The sequence below is a fragment of the Manis javanica genome, chromosome 10 (assembly GCF_040802235.1).
Source record: "Manis javanica isolate MJ-LG chromosome 10, MJ_LKY, whole genome shotgun sequence".
Taxonomy (NCBI): Eukaryota; Metazoa; Chordata; class Mammalia; order Pholidota; family Manidae; genus Manis; species Manis javanica.
Genome location: NC_133165.1, coordinates 6,925,428 through 6,952,754, shown reverse-complemented (window position 1 = coordinate 6,952,754; position 27,327 = coordinate 6,925,428). Strand labels below are relative to the sequence as shown.

The following is a 27,327-nucleotide window of genomic DNA, read 5'->3' as shown; positions in this document are numbered from 1 at the left end:
CCACTTGGACCTGTGCCTGTCACGTGCAGACTTACTCCACAGCCTTTGCAGATGCTGTTCTCACTGCCCCAAATGTTTTTCCCTTGCTTCTGACTCCTCGATTCCTACTCAGCCCTCTGATTTAAACTCCACATGCACCTCCTTTGGGAAGCCCTCCCTGACCCTCTGTGCACACTCTTAGCCCCACATACCTCTCACCTTTGTGGCATCATCACATTACTTGGCATCTGTTTGTATAATTATTTAGTTCATGTTTGGCTGCTTCCAAGACTGCAAACCTCTTTAAGCTGTGCTTATGCTTAAAGTTAGACCCCCATCATTACATCTGTCCTGGGCCTTTAATATGTTTTTGTTAAATTGATAGTAGAAGTATGGAAGTCTCTTCAGAGGGCAATCTAGCATGTTTTACCATGTTCTAAGGCTACAGTGGTCAAAACAATGCGGTGTTGGGGTACTTACTAATGAGACAGGGGAGAGAACAAAGAAACAGTCGTATGCCTGTTTTTCCAACCAAGTATCAGTGATACCGGGTGAATGGGATTATTGATATGGAAAGATAAATTTGTCATGACTGTCCTTAACCCAATATGTAAAAATCAACCCCACACAGATTCTAGAGATAAATCTGAAAGGCAAACCATGAAAGCTTCTGTTTACTAATAGAGGGGGCAATATAAATGACCTTGAATTTCTGAAACTGGATACAGAAAGCACTAACAAGAAAAGATTAATAACATGAATGATACAAAAATTAAAAATTCCAGTCATCAAAAGCCACCACTGAAAACGGGACTCATACCACAGAGTAGGAGAAGATATTGGCAGAACATGTAAGTGCCAACGGGGTCACAACAGAGCATGATAAAAAGCAATGAGAAAAAAAATAAACAAAAGAAAAATGGACAAGAGATCTGAACAAGCACTTCATAAAATAGGAAACCCAAATGACCAATAAACACATAGAAAAGATGATCAGATTTAGTTAGTAATTAGAAAATTAAAGAAACCACCACACACACACCAGAATGGCTGATACTGAAAAATACAACAGTAAGTCAAGGTACTGGAGTTGGATGGCACACGGAGCAACTGGAATCTCATACACATTGCTGCTGGAGTCTAGACTGGGCAATACCTTGTTCTAGAATGTTCATGGCAGCACTACTTATAATGGCTTTGCTATGGAGTAAATTGTGTTTCCTCAAAAATTCATATGTTAGAGCCCATTAACCCTCACACTGGAGATGGGGCCTTTGGGAGGGAATTCGGTTTGGATCAGGTGAGGACAAATGGGGCCCTTATGACAAGGTAAACGTCCTTGTAAGAAGAGCTACACCAGGGTGCTTTCTCTGGCATGCGAGGGCACAGTGAGAAGGCACCTGTGTGCAGGCCAGGAGGGACTGGGGAGGGAAGGAGGTGCGGTCTGGACCCTGGCACTTGGAGGTCCCCGGTGAAACCCCTGGTTGAAGCAAAGCCAATCTCAGATCAAGTCCGGTGTGTGGGTCTTCCTAATTCTGACCTTAGCCAAAAAACTTAAAACTGATTCTGTGTCTTCACCCACAAAAGAGGACCTCTCCGCCTGGGTACTGAGAGCATTAAATGAAGGGATACAAATAGAGCCCGGCATCTGGAAAAGCACTCAACCACGCTTGCTCTTAGCATCCAGCCTAATAATCACCAATATGTTGTTCCACGAGGTGGTACTATTGTCACTTCACAGATGAGGAAAGTGAGGTGCAGATGTCACAATCTCTAGGGCACTCAGGGAGCCAGCAACACAGCCGCTTTCCAAGTACAGGACTTTTCCCTCCACTCCACAGGGGCGTCTAAGTCACAGAGCCCGACCCAAGCCTGCAGCGGGCTTTTGAGGGGTTGTGTGGGGTTGAATCTGGTTACTGCAAATGGTCTGAGTTGTCTGTGCATGGCTGCTCCTTGGGACTTTCTCTACCTACCACTGGTTTTATTTATTCAGCAGTTTTATACTTAATTTATTCAGCAGTTTAACCCTGTTCTCTCATTTGCTGGAGCAGCTGGTCCTCCCAAACTGCTGTGATTGTCAAGGGGTAAGACATTATGATTCTCATTGATGGATGAGTAAACTGAGGCCAGAGAGAGCAGTGGGACCCCCAGAGGCATCCGGGTGGTGCAGTGTTCAGGCAGCAGGGCCCCAGAGTCTGTCAGCCTGGGTCTCTCTGTGCACATGCTGCCTTCACTGTGAGCCCGGGCGAACCAGCCATCCATTCTGAGCCTGCATTTCCCACCTCTGCAATCTGATCAGTCTTTATCCTGGGGTTGCTGTCAGCAGTGAGACAAGCAAATATACATAAAACCTGTAGAACAGCCTTAGCGCCCACTCAGTACTCAGCAAATAAGAGCTGCCACCATCTTTGGGTCATTGTCATTAAGATGGGTGGAGGCTGAGTCAGACTCTGTCCAGGGTCCTCTGTCTCCTCTGTCCTCTTGTGGCTTATCATTACCTTGCCAGTCCAGCTCTGGAGCTCCCTGGGCCCCCATCCCCAGGTGAGAAGGTCCATGCGTTTCTAAGGGTGCCACTCTCCTTCGAGCTCTGCTTTCAGCTCTGGGGAGGACTGTGCGCTGAGGGCTGGGGCAGGATGCCAGGCATGCAAATCTGCACACAGGCAGTAATTTGCACAAATGCTCCTTGGTGTGCTCATTTCCAGCCTGTCCCCAGAACGGTGCTCAGCCTGCAGAGCCAGCAGAGAGCTATTTACAGCTCTGGGCAAGGAGAGGGGAGGCAGGCTCTGTTCCCACATGGGAACAGCCCTGCCCAGGAGTGGCTTGCTCTTTTGGCTGCTGTAAGCCGCTATTCAGCCAACCTTGCCCCGAAGCAGCTTCGAGGTCCTAAAAGCTTTTGCTGGAAGGCCAGCAATTTGCTCCTTGGATTGTCTGGTTCCTGCAGGGAACCCACATTCAAAGGCAGGTGGGACAAAGTGTCCCCGGGCTCCTACCAATAGCTGCCAATGGATTCTGCACTCTAGAGGAAGGAAGGGAGAGAGGAAGTCTGTCAGAACCATGGACAGCTCTAGCCTCTATGATTTTCATCCAGATCAGGGGTTGACAAACTGGTTGGGAAGGGGGGACATCTAGCCGTCAGCCTGTTTCGTAAATAAAGTTTTATTAGGACATAGACTTGCCTGTTCATTTACATGGCTGCTTTCATGTACAGACAGCTGAGTAGCTGCGATTTTATATGCATGCCCCACAGAAATTCAAATATTTATTATCTGCTCCTTCAGAGAAAAAAGATTGCCAAGCCCTCTAGGTGAAGCCCCACCATCTCATCTTGTAGCAGGCCTCTCTGTTTGAGCCCCTTACTGTCTATCTTCTCTCCAACCAGCTTCCAGAGGATCTTTCTCCAGCATTAATCAAATCAGGTGACCTCGCTTAAAACCCTTCCATGGTTCTCCATTGGTCTTTGGGTTAAGTCCAAACTCATTGTCATGGGTCACTTGGCTGCCCATTGTGAGGCCCTCCTCCCACTTTCCCTCTCCCTCCTCACCCACCCTGTGCTCCACCAAGAGTCCCTCCCATTCTCTGAACCTTGGTTTTATAGAAAAAAGGTGTGCCTCAATGGAAAATTATACTTTGTCTATATACAATACAAATTTCTGGGTTATTTGATCCCAGCCTTGTTCATTATCTTTGAGCTCTTTTTTTCAACACTTTTTAAGTTGTAGTAAATTGACAGATAAGCAAATTCTGTCTTGTCCAACCATTTTTTGCCTCCATTTACAATTCATTTCAGCATTCCTTTATGCCATACATAATTGTGCTTTATTTGACTCTGCCTTTGAACCAGTTCCAACATCCGCCTGGTTCCCTCATGGAATGAGCTTAATAAAATCATTAACAAGTGTTCGTTTTTGTATCTGTATGGGAGTCGTGACTTTATCCTTTTTTTTCTTGAAGATTATGACAGTTTTCCATGCAGTCTGAGCCTCTGTTCATGTTTCCTCAGTTGAGAACATTTTCCTGTCTTTTCTGCCTTTCCCTCCTGAAACTTTTCCCCCAGAAACAGGGAGCCTCTCCTTTTTCTGAGCTCCAACATCTGTTGACTCCCCCCACCCTGCCCCCACCCTGCCGTCAGCACTCACCACATTGAATGGCAGTTGTTTATGGGTCTGTCTCCCCACAGCTACCCTAGAAGATCCTCTGGGTCTTTATCTGTCCTCCATCACACACACACACACACACACACACACACACACACACACACACACACCTAGTATGGTACATGACACATGGAATTGTGCAGTAAAAGGACACACTCATGGTGAATGGATGCATGTCAGATGATCAGATTGCCACCAAGACAGAAGCCACGAAGGGAGGCCTTGTTTTCCTTGCTCAGCACCATAGCAATGTCATGCCAATGTCCCACCTACCTAGCAAGCACCCAGTAACACTTGTTGAATCAACAAAAGAATGCCACTGATGCTCCTGCTCTTGACCCACTTGTAAGTCACCTCCTTTCCCCACTTCGGAAGAGCAAACCTAGTAGCTTCGGGAGGCTGCCCTGGCCCTCCATATTTTCATGTATTGCCACCGTGGTGCCTCATCCCCTCTGGATCCTGCTCCTCTTTAGGGAATGGATGGCAATCTCCATTCTGCTTCATGGTCATGGTGCCACCTTGAGCCAGGTGCTGCCCTTCTGGACCTGTTTTCCCTGGGTCAAGCAAAGCCAGTTCACACATTCCAAGAGATAAAGCACATCAAGCAAGGATATGAATGACCAGTAATGCCCTAGTGATGTGCCAGCTCAGGCACCATTGACACTGTGACAGATTCCATCAGTGTAACTCACCAGCAGAGCTACACAGGGCTTAGTGCTGAGTTGAGGGTTCCAGAGATGTCCTAGGCTAGGCTCCTCAACTTGGGTGTGCACATAAGTCCTTCACCCCCATCCCTAGCTGGATATTTTTAAAATGCAGATTTGCATTCTGTAGGTCTGTTTGGGGCCCAAGAGTTTGCACTTCCAACCAGCATCCGGATGACATGGTACTGCTGGGCACTGGACCACACCTCAGGCAGTGAGGTGCTGGGGCACAGTGGGTCCCAGCTTTGAAGGAATTCTCAGTGTGGCCAAGGGATAGATTTTCAGCATGTTGCTGGAAATAATCCATAAAGTGATATTCCAAAGTGATAAATGGGGGATGTAGGCAGTTAAACCCTTGGGACCTCTGAGAATGCACAGGTCGGTGGGTGGGGGGAACTGCACTGTGGTCACCTTGATATCCCGAGGTCACCAGACAGTAGTGCCTGACCCACAGAAGCTGAGCAGATGTTTAAATACAAGAGGAAATGGCAACACAAAAATACATTTGTGTATATAAAGAACTCTTACAAGCCAACAACAGAAAGACAAAAGACATACAACCCATTCAAAAATGGGCAAAGGACTTGATGGGACATTTCTGCAAAGACGACATGCAAATGGCCAAGAAGTGCACCAAAAGGTGCTCAGTGGCATTGGTCATTAGGGAAATGCACATCCAAACCACACAGATCCATCCCACACCTGTTAGGAAGGCAATAATAGTAATCACAATTATGAGAATAATAACAATGAACAGAAAATACCAAGTGTTGGCAAGGATGTAGACACAGCTGGAACTCTCACACATTGCTGGTGGGAAGGGAAATAAATGGTGCAGTGTGGCAGTTCCTCAAGTGGTTAAACAAAGAAAAGAATTACCATATGGCCCAGCAGTTTCACTCCTGGGCATATACCCAGAACCGAAAACGGGTCCTCAAGACGAAACTTGTATACATGTGTGCACAGCGGTAGTATTCACAGCAGCTTAAAGCTAGAAACAACCCAAGTAACTACCAACCGATGAATGGATAGACAAGTTCTGGTCCAGCCATCCAGCAGAATATTACCTAGCCACAGAAAAGAACGAAGTAGTGATGCATGCTTCAGCATGAGGAGCCAGATTCCACAGGGCACATACTATATGATTCCATTTATATGAAATACTCGGAATAAGCAAATCCAATTGAGTCAGAAAGCAGATTAGAGGTGGCCAGAGGCTGGGGACGGGGGGTGGGTGACTGGTTGATGGGTACCGGTGGGGGGGATGAAGAAGATCTGGAACTAGACGGTGGTGATGGTTGAATAACCCTGGATGTACTTCATGTCACTGAGCTGTAGACTTCAAAATGATTAAAATGGCAAATGTTATATACTTCACAATAAAAACATACATTCATGCATGCACTAATGCTCAGTCTCTGTGGGCCGGGAACTGGGCTCTGCATTTGGGACTCAGGTGCAAATGAGACCGTCTCGATCTCTACTCTCCAGGGAATTCCAGAAGGGGAGAAAACCCAGCAAACAGTCCTGGACCCCAGGAAGCCTTGGGTGGGGGTGACGGTGGTTCCTGGGAGAAAGGCTTCTCCCGCTGGGCATGGGGAGGGCCTGGGGGGTGCGATGAAAAGAGGGAATGCGGTATAGCTTCTGCAGGAGGAGGGAAGCTGTGCTAGAGAGCCGATCCTTGTCCTGAAGGGACGTGTAACTTAGAGGCCACAGCGGCTATCCTGTCTCTGCAATGGGTGAGGCACTTTAGTGCATGGAGTGTCTAGAAAAGCAAGCCTAGCTGGACACAAGGGAAGGGACATGACGGCAGTTACCCTGAGAATCCCCTCCAACCCCGGGATTTCTGCTGGGAACCAGCAGGGAGTGGGGGCTACTGATTCAGGCAGCTGAGCATTCTTGAAGGCCTGGGGCTCCCCAGCTGTCATGCATGAGGCCTCTGTCATCTGCCTCCTGGCCAGAGTGTGGGCCAGCCGAGAGAGGGGGTGGGCCACGGCTCACACTGCTTGAGCAGGACCGTGTACCACATGTTTGAACTACTGTTCCCTTTTTCAAGACGGGGACATGAGACACAGAGGGAAAGTGGCCACAGCCTGAGGCCATCATGCTGGTGTCAGCCCAACTGGGACCCAGTCATTCTGAGTCTGGGGCCAGGGCAGAGGCTTGGCCTGGGGAGCTGAGGCCTCGGCTCCCTGTCTCTGGGCCCACAACTCTCAGCAAGTGCAAAGGCCCAAGTTTTGGCCCCTGGCAACTTCTGGCCTGACTATGTCCCTGGAGAAAGGGACCAGCATCTGCAGGAATGTCCCATCTTGGAACTCGCCGACACTGAGGGTCAAGGCTGCGTTCCTCGTGGGGGTCTGGGCAGTCGAAGGGACCCCAGCCTGGAGTCCCAGAGCCATACTTCCCAGCTGAGGGAGCCCGAGCAAGTCTGCCCACCTCTGTGGACGGTGCTTTGCTCAGTGTCAATGCACAGCGAGCGAGCTGGCCAGAGGTGTCCCTTTCTTCCTCTTACCCCACAAACATGTTCTTATAAGTACAGGTCTCTTTCATGCGCCTCGCGTCCCTAACTAGCCGTGTTTATGTGCATTTACATGTGTCTTTCTTTTTTATACTATATATAGATAGACTCTGTGACGGCCTACTGTCTTCACTAAGTAATGTCCGGGAGACCTTTCCAGGGCAGGAATGCAGATCTACCGCATTCTTCTGAAGACTGCTCCTGCCCCACCGGAATGCACTGTAACAATGCACCCTGGTATTACAAAGCCCTGCAGCAGGGGCACTGTGTTTGCCTATCTGTGTGCACACGGGAGCATCTCTATAGAGAGTCCTAGAGGTGGGGTGGCTGGGCCGAAGGGCATGCACTTTAAATTCTGAAGCTGCCAAATGGTCTTCTGAAGGGGGCTCCAGAACTAGGTTATTTCTAAAGCTGTTTCTGGCATGGCTGTTCCTCTGGCCTCTAGCAGGGAAGAGGGTAAAGCCCTTAGATGGGTCATTTAACCTCTCTGAGCCCTAGTTTATCATCTAAAGTGGGAAACTCAGAGTCATACACATGAAGGTGCTTCGGAGGTGACAGAGTCCTTTGACATATGAGAGACTAAAATGGTCCTTAACGCTACCACCCCCTCCATCAGGCAGACAGCAGAAGGAGGAGCCTGAGAAGGCCGTTGTCTTAAGTCAGATCAGTGATGTGAAGGCACGTCTCTTAGGACCAGTAGTTCTCGCTGGGTGGGGGTCTGCCCCCCAGGGACATTTGGTGGTGTTTGGAGAGTTTTAGTTGGGGTTTAGAGGGGTTTTCTACTGGCATCTAGTGGGTTGAGGGGCAAGAATGATTATAAACATCCTACAGCACACACGGGAGCCCAGCACAGAATCATCAGCCCCCAGTGTCCACAGTGCCAAGGGTAAGAACCCCTGCTCTAGACCATCCCTTATCTGCTGCCTAACCCCCAGCAAACCCCACCCAGAGATGAGGAAACTGAGGTTCTGAGAGAGAGTGACGAGCCTGAGGTTCCCTGGCCAGCAGTAGCCAGGAGAAGACGCCACCATTTGACTCTGGTCCGCAGTCCATTCCATAGACTGCACTGTCTTGCTAGGAAGGCACCACCCTCATCTCCCAACGTCGGCCAAAAGCTCACTGCCTTGGCCGCTGGCAGATTATCTACAGGGCAGGTTACAAAGTTTTACCTAAAAGCACAACCTCCCTACCCAGTTTTAGAGGTTTTAGGACTTTACACCTGTAATCACAGTCATTGCTTCCACCCACTTGCTGTGTGCTATGCACTTTATGAGGATTAACGCATTTTACCTTGAAAGGTTAACAATTCTCCCAAGATCACACCCTAAGTAGCAGACTTGAGACTCAGATAATAGGGACCAGAGACTGATCTTTCAACCCCTAGGCACTGTCTGCTTCCCCCTTATGCTCTGAACTTTCACCTTGGCACCCTGAACTTGCCTCCTGGCTCTACAGAGGAGCATGAAGCCAGCCCTTTAGCTGGAGGAAAGGGGAAGCCCTCACCTCAAGACGCTCTCATTTGTAGGGACCTCATTGCTGTTGCCCAGCTGGGTCCCAGAGAACTCGCTGCCAGTTTCATCTCATGCTCCACCAACGCTTCAGGAAAGGAAGCAGGGCTCTGAGCAGGGATGGGAGATTGCTGCAGGGATGGGGGCTTGGGGCCACAAGGAATGGGCCCTGGAGGGAGGTGACATGACTCCGTTGGGCTTTCTGAAGTTCCCGGAGCAATCCCAGCTATGTATCTGAGTTCCTGTAGCATATTGCAACTGATCTGATTTGCTATCCTAGGTCGATTTAGATTTTGGCAAGCTTGGATTTGGCAGTGGGCTCAATAAGACCACATGGGCCAAGCGGTGAAGGGCAGACCCCCAGAAAGGATCCTGCAAGGCAGCGTGTTGCAGGGCGGTGCTGAGTTCCAGCTCTGCCTCTTCCTAACTGCGTGACATCCTTAAAGGCCTCTGCACCTCCTCTGACAAGTGGGGACAGCTGTGCCAACAGTCCTGCTTTGCGTGTGGGGACTGGAGCTGGTATTCCAGACCCTGGCAGCCACAAGCCCTGGAGAGGCTGTGATCAGCTTTGCTACCCCCTGGCTGGGTGACCTTGAGCAAGTCTCTTCCCCCTTTGCGCCTCCGCTTGCTCAACTGTCAGATGAAGGGGCAGGATCTTTAACCTAGAAGCCCTTAGGGGTCTTAGGGTTCCAGATTTCTCTCTCCTGGAGCTGACCTCTTTGAGCATCCAGGACACACATTTCTCCGTACTCCACATCACAGGCACAGCTCCAAAGAGCAAGCAAAGCTCCTTGCCTTTCTCTTCCCTGCCCCCAACCTGGCCTGCCAGAAAACAGCTGCTCTCAGCCCCTCTCAGGTCACCACCATCTTGACCCTTGGCTCAGCTTCATCCATGCAGCAGAGCCAACACTTTGTCTCTAGCCCAACGGATGCTTCCTGCAGCATCCACCTTCCTTGGCCAAGTGCCCAGGGAATTCCACTGCCCCTTGGAGCTGGGGAAGGAGCGGCGCCAGGGAGCAAACTGGGGCCCTTCTCTCTGGACAGGCACCCACTTCCCCAGAAGAGGACTGGACGGCTTCCGGGAAGGATCTTCTAATCACAGCCCTTGGTGTGCGCGTGGTGGTGGGTGGTCCCTGCGAATCCTCTGTCTTAGAGACCATCTCCGCTGTCAGAGTTGGGGGCCACCCGGAAAGGTCTGTCAGGGCCCCAGCATCAAGGGCTCTAGCTTTGCTAAACCTCCTCTGGTCTTATCTCTGGCTGGGGCGGGTGAGGAAAGGTAAGATGTTATTAGTTGGGACAGTGAGGTGTGGGGGTACACCTGGGGAAGGATGGGATTCGGGAGAGGCAGGGAGAGGTGGTGCAGGGGGTTAGTGGGAGAGGTTTGTGTAACAGGGTTAGAGAAGGGTGGAGTGAGGTGGCGACTTGGTCTGGACGGGTGGTCAGACCGGCCCTATTCTGAGTGTGAAAGCCCCTTGTCTTGCACCTTCATTGGAGGGGGGAGGGTAAGTCCCCCGAACCCCTTTAATGCCCTGCTCTCTGGGGCGACCGCATCTCTCTAATGGGTGAGAAGGGAGGGGTTTCATCCACATCTGAAGGCAAGTCCTGGAGACCAGTTTCTGAGGTGGACGGAATGCAAGGAGGCCCACACGGGGTTTCAGGGTGCAGAAGGGAAAGAGGGGATTTCCTTGGCTTGAGGAGGGGCTTATTTCCCAGGACACCTGGGACTCCATTTTCCAGGGAAGGGGGACTCTCATCTGCGGGCCGAGACGACCCCTGTCACTCCCGAGGCAGGTGAGAGGAGAGACCCACACTTGGTTTTTCACGGAAGGACCCCTGCATCAGCCTCCAAAGAGGTCAAGAGGCTCTAGACACCTGGGGAGGCTGGATCCCACTTTTGGGGGGCACATTCCAAGGGGGTAAATTAGGGAGGGGAATTCTATCTCCAGCGCCATAGGGCCAGGAGGACGAGCCATTTCTGATGGGAAAAGTGCGCTATTTTGCTCTCTGGGAGATGGAAGACCCTCTCTTTTAGGGAAGGGGGCCCGCGTCTCGGGAGTGAGGGCCCCGTTTCAGAAAGATGCCCCATTTTTTTGCTCCCTGGGGGCATGGCCGAAGGACTCCATCTCAGCTCCGCGAGGCGGGGCCCGCCCCACGCGACCCCGCGCCTGGCCCTTACCTCCGGGTCCCGGCTCCGGTCTGCGGACCCCGATACCCCAGCTCGCGGTATCGGAGCCCTGCGCTCCGGCTGCCCCTGCTCTCTGCCCTGCTTCCCCCAGCGACTCGCGGGGCTCCTTGGCTCCGCCGAGCCGCGCTGGCCAATCAGCGCTGCCGGCCCCGGCCCTCGCTCGCACCGCAGCCAATGAGCGTGCCCGTCACGGGCCACCGCCCCCGAGGGGGTGGGGAAGGCGGGGCGGGGGCAGAGTCCGGCCTCCGCGGGCGGAAGAGCAGGGGGCCAGGAGGAGGGACCGCGAGGGCCGAAGCCAAGGATCGGGGCTGTGGAAGAGGGAGGCGGTCAAGGACCCCATCAAGCCGGAGGGGAGCCCGTCTCTAGAAGGGCCGATTTAACCTAGACCTAAGTTATCCCCTGCCCCTTTTCTGGATGCTTAGGGCAGCGGGCCAGTGTGGCTGCCCACCTGTGCCCCGCGCCCCGGATCCCCAGCTCTGGAACCCTAGCGTCAGAGCAGACGAGACTGTATGAAAGGGAGGGGAAACAGCATCATGCCCTGTGCCCTCTGTCCCCCCGCAAGGCGGGTGCTCTGGGTCCTGTCACTCAGCCTTCCGAGGTGCCAGTCACTTAACACCTTCCGACCCAGTAGCTCCAGAAGACAGCTAGCTTGTGCATGAGGGGGGTGGTACAAAGAGCACTGGACTAGGAGTCCAGGGTGCCTGCCGCGTGATCTAGGGCAGGTCATTCCACCTTCCTGAACCTCACTTTCCTCAATAGTAAATGGAGACAAAAGTGAGAGCAACTCTTTCACGGGCGTAAACGAGATTGCAGATGTGATGAAGGTGCCTTCATAAAAATTAAAATGCTGTATGAAAACTAGTTAATACTAAAGTGTAAATGACTGATAGCCTAGTAGCTTTCTAAAAGTATTAAGAAAGAGGATGCATCTATTCAGGTGTAAAATCAAAGCACAAGAAACTGCCCATCACAACAACACGAGACCATCAAGTGTTCATAATGAATAGATGAACGGAGATCCAGACCTTAAAAGGTCAAGAAAGAATACAGGTTGGTTTCCCCCACACACTATTTCCTTGGTCTGCTCGAATCTTGCAGAACCCCGAGGTTCCTCCTTTCTATTTTCTGTGAATCCAGGCTGCCCTATCTCTTATTAGGCAAGGAAGACTACAGTCCTAGGAATTAAGGAATTAAGATAAATAAACCAAACAAATAGGTAAATAAAAAACTACCAACCAAGCAACCTGCCCCCTAGTGTGATCTGTGGCTCTAGGGACCAAAAAGAAACAATAGATAAGAATAATTCAAGAGAATAGACAGAAAATAGAACTGATCCAAGGTTCTGCTGAAACTGAGAGCTTTGACATTCTTTTTGATAGGTTCATCCTGTCATCTTGCTTGCAGAACTTTATGAGGCATGGGCTATAAATCTAGCAATTTTGCCTTAAAACCTAAGCCATGCAGATAATGCCCAAGACCCACCCATTTCTATAAAATGGTCAATAAACATGGGAGGAAATAAAGTTTGTCAAAGAAAGGCAAGTTAAAGAGAAAAATTTCATCTACCAAAATGGCCTCATTTATATTATTATAACTACTAGTATTTGTGGAGGTTTCAAGGAAGTGGACAGTTTCATGAATTGTTGATAGGAGTATAAATGATTCAGACTTTTCTGAAGAGAAACTGGGTATTCCTATTTAAAAAAAACTTTAAGATGACCCTACTCCTTGACCTAGCAATGGCCTCTAGGAATTTATCCTAAAACAATGAATGGTACAAAGGTTTAGTGATAAAATGGTTTACTGTCATTTTGTTTACCGTAACAAAAAACTGGAAACAACTTAAATGTACAAAAAACATGTTCTCAACGGTGAAAAGGATCAGTTGGAAAGTGCTAGAATGGATAATATGGATGCATCTTTTGATACCTTCTTTTGTGAGACAAGAGCTGGGAAGCGTGTACCCAGAGCACTCTTCATGGACCTGGAGCCAACTGTTATAGGTAATGTAAGTTTACGTTCTAGTGCACTTTTCAGGCCCACAATCAAAACAAACACACCAAGTATCCAATGGTGGGATTGTCAGATTATACAAATCTATCTAAATGGCGTCATGTGCACAAGGAGGAGGATTACTACTTATTTCTTCATAAAAGGAATGAAAAAGCTTATGAGACGAGGCTCAGAGGGAGACTGTGACCCTCTGCAATAGCCACAGGGTTCCGGGCTCTGCGCCCCGTGCACAGATAAGATTTTTATAGACTTATTTACTCATATCCTCGTAATTCTATCCATCTCTCACCACCATAACATTCTGCTAAAAAAACATATTAAAAAGTTTTATTTCTGTTTAGAGTGTCTCTTGATCTTTCCATTACTTCTGACACATTTTTTTAAAAAAAATTTTTTATTAAGGTATTATTGATATACACTCTTATGAAGGTTTCACATGAAAAGACAATGTGTTTACTACATTTACCTGTATTATCAAGGGACTCCGAAGGGACAACTGTTGCATGAAATAGAATGCCTCCAGCAAAGTGACAGTGTTACGTACTTAATGGTATGGAAATGTCTTCTCAAAATATTAGGTGAACAAAGATATTTACCTTTACCAAAAATGCTTATTTGGTATTGTCCTATTTTTGTTAAGTCTATATAAATAGATAATAGATATATCAGTGCTGTCCGACAGAACTTCCTGCAGTGGTAGAAATGCTCTGTGTCTGTGCTGTCCGAGATGGTAGCCACTAGCCATATTAGGTATTGAGCACTTCAGACGCCATTAGTCGACTAAGAAACTGAATTTTTAAATCTATCGAATATTAGTTTTAAGTTAACTAGTCGCATATGGCTAGCAGCTATCAAGATGGACAGCACTGATACAGACTGAAAAAAATTAATGCCCGTTAGTCGAAGTAGCTATTGCTATATGTTGAAATTATGGATGATTCTAATTTTACTTATTTGCATGTCACTAATTTCTAAGTATCCTATATTGAATATATATTGCTTTTGTGTGAAAAAAATATTTAAAAGGAAACACAAGCAAAAAAGTCAAAGTCAAATGCAGCCCATCGTCTCTTTTATATACCTAGAAGCTATGATATAAAATGGGTTTTACATTGTAAATGGTAAAAATGAATTAAAAGAATAATATTTTGTATCATGTGAAAATCCTACAAGATGCAAATCTCATTGTGACTAAATAAAGTTTTATTGGAACACAGCAGTACCCGCTCATGTGTGCGCCTTCTATGGCTGTCTTTGTGCTGCTAGGGCAGAACCAAGTAGTTGTGACAGACACCGTACAGCCTGCAAAGCCAAAAGTATTTAGCACTTTTTAGAAAAAGTCTGCCACGCCCTGATCTAAGGCAATCAGGGGAAACAAAGTGTGTGGAGCCATCATTTGTCTGTTCCTGCCTTCCTTCATTCAACTCCATGTCGAGCGCCCTCTGTAGGTTAGGCCCTGGTACTGGGCATTTGGGAGGAGCTGTTATTGCTGGTTAAGCGGGGGTGTGAGAAGAATATTTAGAGCCAGGTGCTTTGCAAAGTGAATCTCGAAGAGCTTCATTGTGACACTTGTGAAGAAAACTGTCAGTAGGCGGAGAGAGTTCTCACATTGGCTTTGCTGGCATTTTCCACAGCTCCATGGTTTCCCTACGGGGCTGCTTGGGCAGCAGGAGTTTTCCAGGGAATGCTGGGAATGTTTTCCAGAGGCTGGTAGAGGCCCAGGATGGGAGCTGCTTCCCGACTTTCAGCTTTGGCTGGGAGGGCTCATACTGCACCTCTTGAGAGGAGAAATGAGGCAGTGGAGTGTGAGGCTCTTGGGGCACCAGCCGTCTGAGCAGAAAAGAGAGATCAGCCACCCATTGTATGGAAGAGGAAACTGAGGCCCAGAGACAAGGAAGAACTTGCCCAGAGCCGGGTCAGAATGTATGCCTTATTTCTTAGGCCTGTGCTTTCCACACTATCTGCTCATAAAACAATAAAGAGACATTGTAGAAGGCATTTGGGTGTGACAGTAAGGGGATGAGACAGGAACCAGATATTGAAATCTGGTTTCACCTCCCAATGGCCATGTGACATTGAACAAATCATTTGTCCCCCTCAGCCTCTGTTTTAATCTGTAAACTGAATAATTAAAATATTTACAGCAAAATCCACATGTACGAGAATGAAGCTGGACCCTTACCTCACACCACATGCAAAAATTAACTCATAATGGAGCAAAGACCTAAATATAGACTTAAAACTGCAATACTCTCAGAAGAAAAAACAGGTAGATCTTCATGGCCTTGGATTTGGAAGTGGCTTCTTAAATATGACACCAAAAGCATAAAAAACAAAAGAAAATACAGATAAAATGGACTTTTTCAGAATTTAAAACTTTTGTGTATCAAAGGACACTATCAAAGACAACACACAGAATGAGAAAATATCTGCAAATTATGTATCATAAAAGAATCTAGTATCCAGAATATATAGAGAATTCTTACACCTTGACAACAAAAAGACAACCCAATTCAAAAATGAGCAAATAAAGAAAAAAGAAAGAAATCCTGCTATTTGTGACAACATGGATGGATTTAAAAGGTATTATACTAAGTGAAAAAGACCAGGTGAACAAAGACATTACTGTGTGATTTTACTTACATGTGGAATCTAAAAACAAAACAATATGAACAGGACAGTAATAGACTCATAGATACTGAGAAGTGACTGGTGGTTACCATGGGGGAGGGGTTGGGGTGGGTTGTTGAAATAGGTGAAGGGGATAAACAGGCACAAAATCTCAATCATGATATAAATTAGTCATGAAATACAGCATAGGGAATATTCTTAGTAGTTCTGTAACACCATTCTATGTTGACAGATAGTAACTACACTAGTTGAGGTGAGCATTTAATAGTGTATATAACTGTTGAGTCACTAGGTTGTAGATTTGAAACCAATATAATATTGTATATCAACTATACTTCAATAAAAACAACAACCAATAAGTAGATAATTCAAATATATATCAAGTTGTAAACCACCATAATAAAAAAAAATCTCTCAAATGTAAAATAAAAAATAATTTTATTTTAAATGGGCAAAGGACCGGAATGGATATTTCTGCAGAGAAGACATACAAATGGCCAGGAAGTACATGAAAAGATTCTCAAAACCACTAATCATTAGGAAAATGTTAATCAAAACCACAATGAGATACCACTTCACATTTTCTAGGAGGGGCCATAATAAAAAAAATGGAAAATAATAAGTGTTAACAAGAATATAAACGCTCCCCTTCTCATCTCCACTGCTGGAGAAAAGAGCTAAACATTTATGTCTTCTCTGAGATCTTTGAGGACTGTTGGCATGTGTAAGATCTATGTCATTTCTGAGATCTCTGAGGACAGTATCTGGCATGCAGTGGGTGCTCTATTAATACCAATCAATTTCGCTATGCAGAGACAGTGTCAAGCAGGATGCTGAAGGAGGGTGCTGACTCCTATTGTCTCTCTCCTGGGGAGCACGGAAGGCCAAGGAGCTGTCCAGCAACTCCCTGCTGAAATTTCACAGAGGAGGAGAAAACTCAAACAGATCAAACTCTTCACCCAGGAACAGCAAATCCAAAGTCCTTCCTCCCCCTCATCCTTCCCTTTATTCCCTACACACAACAGAAGATGAAAACCAGGAAAGGGTGGTCAAACTCTGGAGTTACAGAGATTTGGGTTCGTATCCTCGTTGTGACAATTAAGTTACATGACTTCAGGTGACTTAAGCTCTCTGAGCTTTGGTTCCTTTTCTGTAAAATGGGGATGATGATGATAATGCTTGTGTGACTGGGCTCTTATGCATGTTTAAACAGGAGAGATGTCTGTAAAGCACGTGGCAGAGTGTATAACGTGTAGTGAGTGATCCACAAATATTAGTTATTACTAAGAACATCATCAAAACCATCACTCTTATAGGGTGGGTTCTTACAGAAACAGACCCTGAGATGAAGATTCTAGTACTTTATCTGGGAAATGATCCCAGGAGACACCAGCAGGGGAGTGGGGGTAGTGAGATAGAAAAGGTAAATAATAAAATGATCTCCTGTGAGCAACTGGAGCTGCTTTCCATTGGGGAATGCTGGCAGCCAGCAGAGGGCAGTCACTTCCGAGTTACCCCACTGAGGAGCAGGGGGGCTGGGGCATTTACACACCAACTACTACAGTCATTGGTCGAGGATAGGCCTGCCCAGGTGTCAACTCCGCAACACATCTGGCTCGTCCTTTTTTGGGTTGAGCAAGCTGAGGTGGGCATACAGAGCCTTCAGGCCGAGTCTCAGACAGTGACAGAAAAGAGGTGAGCATGCAAAGGACAAGGAAATGCGGAGCAGGGCAGGGCGCCTGCTGTGGCTGCTTCTCCTCCTCCACCTCAGCCTCATCATCGTTGGTCGCTGCCAAGGGTATTTGTTTCCCCCTTACAAAGGCTTTATGTTTTAGGGAAGTCTTAGGTTCACAGCAAAATTGAGTAGAAAGTACAGAGATTTCCCATACACCCCCTGCTCTCACATGTGCACAGCCTCCCATTAGCAACATCTCCACCAGGAGGGACATCTGTTAACAACCAATGAACCTACCTTAACACACCACCATCACCCAAAGTCCATAGTTTAATTAGGGTTCCCTCTTGGTTTTATACATTCTATGAGTTTGGACAAATAAGTGATGACATGTGTCTATCAGTGTGGTATTGCAGAGAGTATTTTCACTGCCCTAAAAATGCTCTATGCTCCACCTAGTCATCCCTCCCTCCCCACAGCCCCTGGCAACCACCGATCCCTTTAGTCTCCATAGTTTTGCCTTTTCCAGAATGTTATATAAAGTTGGATTCATACAGCCTTTTCAGATTGGCTTCTTTCACTTAGTAAGATATCCAGTTAAGCTTCCTCCTGGTCTTTTCATGTCTTGGCCGCTCATTTCCTTTTCATCTGAGTAATATTCCATTGTCTGGATGTAAACAGTTTATTTCTCCATTCACCTTCTGGAGCATCTCGGGTGCTTCCAAGTTTTGGCAGCTATGAATAAGGCTGCTATAAACATCCGTATGCAGGTTTTGGTGATGATACAACTTTCCAAGTCCTTTGAATAAATACCAAGGAGCAGGATGGCTAGATTGTGTCGTAAGAGCATGTTTAGTTTTTTAAGAAGCCACCAGACTATCTTCCCAAGTGGCTGCACCATTTTGCATGCCCCCCAACAATGACTGAGAGTTCCGTTGCTCCACGTTCAGAATCTGGTGCTGTCAGTGCTCCAGATTTTCCTGGATTTTTTCCTCCTTCTGGTCCTCAATCCTCCTCATCCTCATCTCTGACCACCGTTAAGATTTTCAGCGCCACTCTCCCGGGCACTCAGTGTGTGCTCACCTCTTTCATAGCACTTAGCAACTTCATTCATTCAGCCACTCAATCATGAATTCACTAGCTGATTATTCAAGTCCTCACTGGTTCATCCACTGACTCACGCACCTGTTCTTCCACACTGAGCAGAACTGCTGACCGACTACCTACTGTGTGTCAGGCACCAGGCTATCCAGTGACCTGTTCCAGGAGTGTCTCCTCTGGCCAGGGACCTCCTTGAGGACAGGCCCTTGGCCCAAATCATCATTCTGTGTCAAGCACGGCACCTGGCGCAGAGCAGGGCTCAGTACATGTTTAATTCAACTGAAATGAATTAGAGGAAGTGTGTCTTTTTTTACTTTTCTTTCTGAACATGCCATAAAGATTGAGGCTTTTATGGGGACTAGACATGTGTATCACTTACACTTCAAAGATCTTTCCCATGGAGAAGTCTTCATGAAAACAAATCCTGGCTCCTCTCTGACCCCTGGGCTCCTTGCCTGGGGGTTTGCAGACAGTACATGGAAATGCTTATTGTCCTGCTGAACATAGAGGCTGGAGCAGGGAAGTATTTCCTGGAAGATACCAGACTTCTTGCCAGCTCTAGGGATCAGCTCCTGAGTTGAATTCCCCAAAGCCCCCCAGTCCCAGACCAGCTGCGACTCTGGGCCTGCCACTGACTCTGTTTGGGCTCAGCTTTCTACATGAGGATGGCAGTTTCTCCTTGCTGGTTGCTGAGAGCAGTAAACGTGGCAGCTTGTGCATGTGGCTAGGGAAATCACGCCATCTCCATGCAGGCCCCCATCCTCCTGAGGACCATCGCATCAAAGCTGCTCTCATTGTAATGACCTTCACTCCCCACTGTACCTGCAGGAAGGTGGCAGCCTCCCCCCTTTCACCCTCCCATGTGTCACTGGGGGCCTGCCATCTGCCATGCTGGGTCCTGAGTGGGAGTGGCCGGAGTCCAGGCTCCGAGTCTATGGTGCGTCACATTAAGTGGAGCTGGCTGACGATGTGTGACCCAGCAGAGACCTTTGGGATCTGGAGTCATTCGAGGCTACGGTGGAAAGCCCCCAGCCTCGGGTCAGACCCAGCTGGGATCCCTCCCAGCCCTGCCTCTCATGGGCCTCAGGACCCCAGGGATCCCTCCTCTCTGACCCCTGGGCTCCTTGCCCATACCCAGGTGATACCATGAGATGCCTCTGCCCAACAAGGAGGTCAGATGGTTGGGGTTCACCCTAACTCAGGCACTGGGCTCACCCCAGGATCCTGACGATTGAGGACCCAAAGGCACATGATCACATGTGGATCCCATGAGACAGGTCCTGGGAAAGAGCTTTATACATGCAGAGTGTATAAAGCTCTATGCATGTCTAAGTGTAAGCAATGATTATCTAGCCCAGTGGTGGTCAACTGGGGACAACCAGTCATGTCTGGGGACAGTTTGGGTTGTCACACTGGGACAAGGAGGCAGGCGCTACTGGCGTCTAGCGTGAGGAGACCAGGGATGCTGTTAAACATTGGCAGGGCACAGGATGGCACCCACGACAGAGAATGGTCTGGCCTGAAGTGGTAGCAGCGCTGGGGCAGAGAAACCCTGCCCCACTATGACTCCTCGGTTTGATGAATGAAACCCAGAAAGGTCCAGAATCACCAGTGTGTGACTGGCAGACTGACCTTGGGCAAGTGTTGACCTCCCTGAGCCTCAATTTCTTCATCTGTCAAATGGGGGCAGGAATACAGTACTTATCCCACTGGGTTGTGGTGAGGTGTGCAAGGGATCGCCTAGGGGAAGCCTCCTGCCCAGGGCTGTACAAACAACCAGAAAAACAGAAGTGGGGGACCCCCTCCCCAGCTCCTGATTTTAGTTCTGACTCTTCCTGAGAGGCCACACACTCCCCCTAGAATATCCAGGCATGCATTGTCATGGAAACTTTTCAGGGATGGGTACTCAAAGAGCTTGACTGATTTTTTTTTTCTCCTGAAAATAACTCATCCTGTCAATCAAGTAATACTTAGGGGAAGTGGTTAGGCAAGTGAGGTGGTTTTACCATCACTAACCATAGAGCAAGGTGCCTGCTTGGGGACTTTCTGTCCACTGAGACCGGCAGTTAACAGAAACGCCACAGCAGGTAACTGAGAATAGTGATGATGACGACAATGGCCACCATCTCCCGCACCTCTCCCCTGGGCAGGTGACGGGCCTGGTGCTTTATGTGCATTATCAAGTACAATCTGGAGAGGTAAGTCCCTGCTGTGTGCCCATTGGATGGACACAGATGCTGAGGCTCAGAGAGGTGAAGGCTGGAGCTACCAGGCTCTACCCACCAAGCTTTACTGCCTCTCAGGGGCCTCCAGTTGAAGGGGGTGTGGAGAGAAGGCTCAACTCCTTTTGTCCCCGGCTCCAGCATCTAAACCATCAGCTCCGCGCTCTCTTCTTGGTGAGCTCTGACGCTGGAAACGCTACCACCTGCCCGTGCAGCTCATTTCTGAGCTTGGCTTCCTCCTGGTCCGGACACTCCTGCCCCAGTTAATGCTCTTGCACGGCTCCAACGTCCATTGCTTCCTAAAGCCTCAGGCGGAATCGTGTCTCAGTCTTGGCCCATCAAACCCTTCAATCTGTTCCAGGACAATGGCACAGCCTAGTCTTCAAACCACATGGCTCCTCCTGGCCTTCAAACAATCTCTACCCTGGGCAGCAGGTAATGGAAAGAAAGCTGGCTACAGTCAGACAGACCTGGGTGCAGATGCTACCCTGGTTATTTCTGAATCCTGTTACCTCGGACAGCCCATGTGTGCTTTCTGAGCCTCAGCTCACCCAGTTGTAAAATGGGCACATGGTTGGTATGCAGATAACTGAGATCATTGTAAATGCCCAATAAACGTGGCTTTGATCTGAACTAGGGCATAGGGCTAGCTGGGTGCTGGTGGCTCTCAGAACCAGCGCAAGGCTGAGACTGACGGATGACTGCTCTGAATTCCCTGGAGCAGTTTCTGCTATGGATTCACGAGGCTGGGGTGCCACCTCGTGGACAGAGTCCTCCAGCAAGCCAGCCCCAGGTCAGGCGCAGGATGAGGCCTGCCTCCTTAAGTCCTGCAGCCCGGGGGAGGAGAACACCACCCACGAAGCCAAGAACACACTCCAGTCATTCATTCACAGGTCCCTTCCTTCTCTCAGCTCCTGTCATCCTTCAGGGCTTCCTCCCCTTCCTCCTCGTCATTAAGGCCCTCCGGGCCCCTAGACCACTTTTTCTTTGTAGCACTTATCAACCCTGTCAAGGTTATCATTCTTAAACCATTAAGACATAATTCTCTTAAAATAGGTGGTGAACACATGGCGGAGTCTTTAATTCACGAATAAGGGACCATGCAGGATGGCACAGCTGTCCAAAAGAGGATATGACAAGTGAAGAGGTGAAAGCACCGTATCAGACCCAAACTTGGTTATATCTGGTGGGGCAAAAACACGGTACCCCTTGGGGTTCTCTTGCTACTGGACAGGAAAGGAAATCACAGCACGGATTCAGTTTTACAGGATTGAAAATGGCTTGCCCCTGACTGGCTGTGGATGCGAGCACGCTCTCACCAATGCTCTAGTGAGCAGTCACCTGTCTTACTTCCCATTTTGGGATCATTGTCCTTTACACGACCTGACTTATGTTGTCTGTTTATGTATGTTCGTTGCCTCATCTTGTATCCGGACCCCATGAGGGCAGGGACAGGAGATGTCTTGCTCCCTGCAGCCTCCCAGGCACCTAGTCAATATCCAGCAGGTGGCACGTGCTCGATAAATATTTGTGGCATGACTGGGTGTGTCAGGCTGGGGAATGAGTATGACCGTTTGTGAGGGAGACGCTCAGGGAAACAGGCAATTGTCACACCGGGTTTTAAAAGGGTTGCATCATAGAAGGCGCAGGGACTGTGGACACCTGGGAAAGGGTTTCTGGGAGATGAAACAAAGGAATGGGCTGGGTGAGAGTGGCTTCAGAGCAAGAGGGCTGCATCAGGTCCGCAGCTCAGAGTGTGTGTTCTGGGAGCAGGAGTGAAGTACAGTGGACAGGACGGGGCTGGAAAGGCAGGCGGAGGCCAGACCTCGGGAGCCTTGTGGGACTGCAAATCTCTTGTGGGCTTGGGTTTACAGCAACGACCTCTCACAGCGGACGTCTACCATAGAGCCTCAACATTCACGACTGATAACCGGCCTGAAGGGCAAGTGCCAGAATTCATGAGTTTGTAGATGTTCACAGCAGGAAGATCTTCCATCACATGTACATGCTGAAGACTGAGTATTTTTGCAGGCCTCACCCATCCGCTCACGGTGTCCTTCCAGCCAATGACACATGCACTCCTGGGGAAATGCGTGCGGTGGTGGGGCTGGAACCCGCCCCCACCCAGTGACCTCACATTAGGTGGGCAAGGAAAGGAACAGATTTGGACAGACGAGCCCGGGTGAGGGGGCACCCAGCGAATGTCAGCTGAGGATGGGAACCTGTCGTGCTGCGAGTTCTTGGTGGCGGGTTCACCCTGCTCCGGATGGACAGCCTCTGAGCCGGTCCCCAGCCACCCCACCTCTGGGTGTGTAATCCCCTCCCCATGCTTCGTGACTCCCTTCCGAAGGACTGAGTATGACAAACGGGACGGGATGGCATGTCTGCGGTTGGGCCGACGTCTCGCTCTGCTCTTTTGTTGCTCTAAGGCCGCTGTCATGTCACATGTCACGAGCTGCCTGCAGCGGAGCGCGCATGGCAGGTGTAGCAGGTTGCCAGGGCTGCTGGAGCAAAATGCCACAGACAGCACGGCTTCGAAAACAGGCAGTTATTTCTTCACAGTTTTGGAGGCTGGGAAGTCCAGAACCGAGGAGCAACAGGGCTGCTATCTGATGTTTTTACTGTTTTATTCATTTTTTTTCATATTAAACTTGTAGTTTTATTCAGGTTTGGTTTTAACAAACGTGTTGGGGAGAGAGCCCATGGAAGGGGCGCAGCCCAGAGGGCAGGGCCCTCCCAGGTGCCTGAGAAGGAGGCAGGCTCTCTCCCCTCTCCTCATCTACAGGGGCCTGGGAGAGACATGAGCAGGGCAGGGGGCTGGCCCCCAATCCCCTTAGGTTGCAGACAGCTTTTCCTCGGTGCGTGCCGATGGAGTGAGCTCCCGCTGTCTCTTCTCCTGAGGATGCTGATCCTTTCAGGTCAGAGTCCCACCCTGAGACCTCACTGAACCTTCCGTCCTCACTTTGAGGAGGAATTTTCAACACCCTGTTTCCAAACTGAGCTACAGTGGGGGATCAGGGCTTCAACATACGCATTTTGGGAGATGTAAGTGTTCAGTCCTTAAGAGCAGGGAAATGAAAAGAGTCTCTGGTCAACCTCCAGTGAGGGGCTGACACCTGCCGAGTACCCTGCCCCGCCCAGCACCCCAATCGCTGCCTTGCCAGACAGTTTGACACAGAGGTGTCTACATCATTCCCATGACCCATTTCAACCAGGTATCTATCAATCAATAAGATGGATTTTTCTATTAATTTATCTGTATACTGCACTTCATTTAGCTTTGTTGATTTCCCCCAGTCTTCAATCACTGACAGTGGTACTGATCTTTCCTCCACCACTTTCTATTCATTCCATCGATATTGTCCTGTTAACAGAGAAATCATATCACTGAGGGTCACATTGCTCTGGCAAGAATGAGGGCCTGTGTAGGGACAGACTGGGGCCGTCCCTGTGAGTCCATGGCATGTTTCATCACCCAAACCTGTTGTGGTCTGAGGCAGTGACCCTGTCAATGAACTTCCGGTGTAGTGCAGCCCTTGGCGGTTTTAACAGAGGGCTAAAACTACCAGGCTGGTTTCTCAGTCTGTTGGTAGAGACCATAATAATATTATTAACAGTGTGCAGATTTAAAAACCACCAGTTTGGCTGCCCCAGTGTTCTGGGCAGAATCACTAAGCCATGTTGAATAAGCCATTCCCTGCTGATAGCTGCTTTGGGGCACTGCACTGAGTTGCTGTGTTGGAAACAGAACAATCTGGAAGGTCTCCCTGGTTTGAGTTGGGATCCAGGATTGAAACGCCTGCCTCTTTCCAGGGTCCACGGCATCACAACGGCTTAGCTTTCTAAAAGGATGCAGGACAGGACACATGGCAGGCACAGTATCATCAGCCCATCGGGGATTCCAGCACCCAGGCGCAAGGCTTCTCTGCCCCCGTCCGTACCCACTGGGGCATGAACAGCTGCTGCGACTGAGAGCCAGGATGTGTGTGGGTCACCGTGATGCACTGACAAGGCAAGCTGGGGCTCCTACTGGTATTCTGTATCACAGTCACACAGGCCGGTGTGCCCGCCAGCTCGTGACTCCGAGTCTAGGTCAGCTCACTGCACAAGGGTTTCTCCCCAGTGGGGCAGACACAACGGCCCCTTTTATCTTCACTCTGTATGAGGAGCTTGGACTCCAACGTCATTTCTCCCTGCTGGCAGCTCACAGGGCATCTTGTTGGCTGTGGGGTCCATGGTGTGGGGGGTGACTTGCCTATTCCTCTGAAGGTCATCCAGGTCCCCCAAAGAGACCTTCATGTATGACTCAGAGCCTGGCATCTAAGGCAGGCCTGTTCAACATGACTGTTCACATTTCCTCTTTGCCCAACTCCTGCTACAGGGTCAGGAAACAAATAGGTTCCATTTTATTTACAAAGGTAGGTAGAGATTGCCCACAGTGCTTCCTCTAGCAGGTGGCAATGCTAGACAATGAAGCCTTATAAATCACGAAGGCCATAGTGTGCAAGCTGGAGACACTCCCAAACCAAGAAACCGTATCAGGACATCTCCAATCTATAGAAAATGTCCTTGGTGCATCTTATGAGGGTCACCTAATATAATATTTCCAGTAACTCTGTGACGAGAGGAGTCTGACCATGTCATAAACGAGGAAACTGAAGCTCAGCGAGGCTAGGTCATTTGTCCAAAGTCATCTGGCTGGTACGTGGCAGAGCTGCGACTTGAACCTGGCTCTGCAGAAGCTGAGTTTGTGCTGTTCGCCAGGAATGACACGTCACAGCTTTGCTCTTCAGTGTGGTCGCTGGCCGAGCAGCGCCAGCCACAGCTGGGAGTTTGTTAAATGGCAGTATTGAACCCCACACAGGACCTGGTCAGAATCTGCATTTTGGCAAGACCCTGGGTGACTCATTTGGCAAGACCCCAAGCGCATGGGCCCATGGCTTCACTATTTGTAGGTCTTACCAAATCTTTCCTCTGCAGGCCTGAACAGCCATGTCTCTTCCTTGGGCTATATAGTCTCTGAAAATGGTAGACTGTGTCAAAAAAAAGATTGAGTCCAATAGCCTAGGTTAATTCCCTAGCAGAACATCTTGACGGTTTGATGATTCTGAAATATTGCTGCCAAACAGGCTGTTACAGAGGCTCAAGCAGAGATGTAAAGCATGGTGACAGCGGCACACTGCACCTCCGAGTGCCCATCTGAGGAGGCTCTGAGGTGTAGTGGGTCAAGATGAATTCTGGCCCCCACTCAGAGGAAGCTTTCAGGCTGGGGGGTTTAGATATGCAAGCACGCGTCCTAATGCGCCAGGTGAGAGGTGTGACAGCTCTATTGCTTGGTGCCGATGACTTTTATGGGCTTGTCCAGGAGCACTGGGAAGATGTTGCTGTTAGTGCTGACGTATCACCAGCTGGCTCTGTTTTGAAGACTCATTATTAATATATTCTGTTGTGATCTGTGACTCAGCTCAATTACGGCAAGTCTATCAGGAATGGTTTTTGTTTAGGAATCTCAGAATATGGGAATAGCTAAAAGGCGATGCTTCTTAAACCTCTGGGCACACAAATCACCCCATCTTGTCACAATTCTAACTCAGATCTAGGCTGGGTTGCTGATGCTGGTCCAGGCAACTCACAGTGGGAATGTGGGGACAGCACAGGTATGGGGATCAGCTGGCGTGGGCTCAAATGTCACTCTGCCACTTAGCAGCTGTGTGATCTTGGGCAGGTTGCTGAACTTCTCTGGCTTTCAAAGGTCTCTCATATAAAATGGGGATCACTTCTGCTTCTTGGAGTCTTTGCAAGATTTACGAAGATTGTGTGGATTCCTTCCTACTCCCAGAGGGGAGGAGCGAGACCTTTTCCTGAGGCGCTTTCCCTGTAAGTTCAGCCGACACCTGTTATTCTCTCTTGAAGTAGCAAATTCTCCCAGTGCAGGCTTTCTGAACCTCAGAACGACTGACACTCGGGGCTGGGATGTTCTTCATTGTGGGGGGGCTGTCCTGATAGCACATATCTCCTGAGCTGTGATATCCAAAAATGTTTCCTAACCCACCAAATGCCCCTGAAGGCAAAAATGCCTACAGTTGGGAAACCCTGTTCCAAGCAGTAATTCCTGTCAATGACTCATTCAACAACATGTGGTTAGTACATTTTTTGGACCAGACCATATGCCAGGAATAGATTGATACTTAAGAAAAACAGGGCCCCTGACTGCATGGAGTTTTTTGCCTTTTGGAGCCTCAGTCTTCTCAACTGTTAAATGGGTGTAACCAGGCTGCTGACTCCCAAGAGATGCAGATGCCTGGCCCCTGGTGTCTGGAGAACAGGGAGTGTAGGCAGAACAGCTGGAGCTGGAGGGGCAGAGAAGCCAGACATGGGCTATGAGGGGGATGCAGGGAGCAGGCCGTGCAGGGCTCTGCGGAAAAGGGTGCAGGAGCAGCAAGACAGGAGGGAGGGGGCTGCGGGGAGGGCCCAGGGCAGAAGTGACATGGGCCCCACTCTGCAAAGGACAGAGGAGGGAGAGGCAATGGGAGGGGGGCAGAGCAGCAGGGTGAGGGGGCAGATAGGAGAGGCACAGAGGTGATGATTAAAAAAACCCCTGACAGACAGACATGTGCACAGGTGATGCAAGACAGGA

At 49.0% G+C, this 27,327-nt stretch overlaps 1 protein-coding gene across 2 annotated transcripts in view; it reads right to left on the bottom strand.

The window, feature by feature from the left end:
• The window catches only part of ABAT (4-aminobutyrate aminotransferase), a 74,572-nt gene extending 63,398 nt beyond the window's left edge, over window positions 1-11,174 (bottom strand). The window contains exon 1 of one of the 2 annotated variants that reach the window (XM_037020804.2): window positions 11,040-11,174. The gene's annotated coding sequence lies outside the window, so the exon portion shown is untranslated. The remainder of the gene's footprint in view (window positions 1-11,039) is intronic. The other variant, XM_037020811.2, reaches the window with a different exon arrangement.
• Between the last annotated feature and the right edge of the window lie 16,153 nt (window positions 11,175-27,327).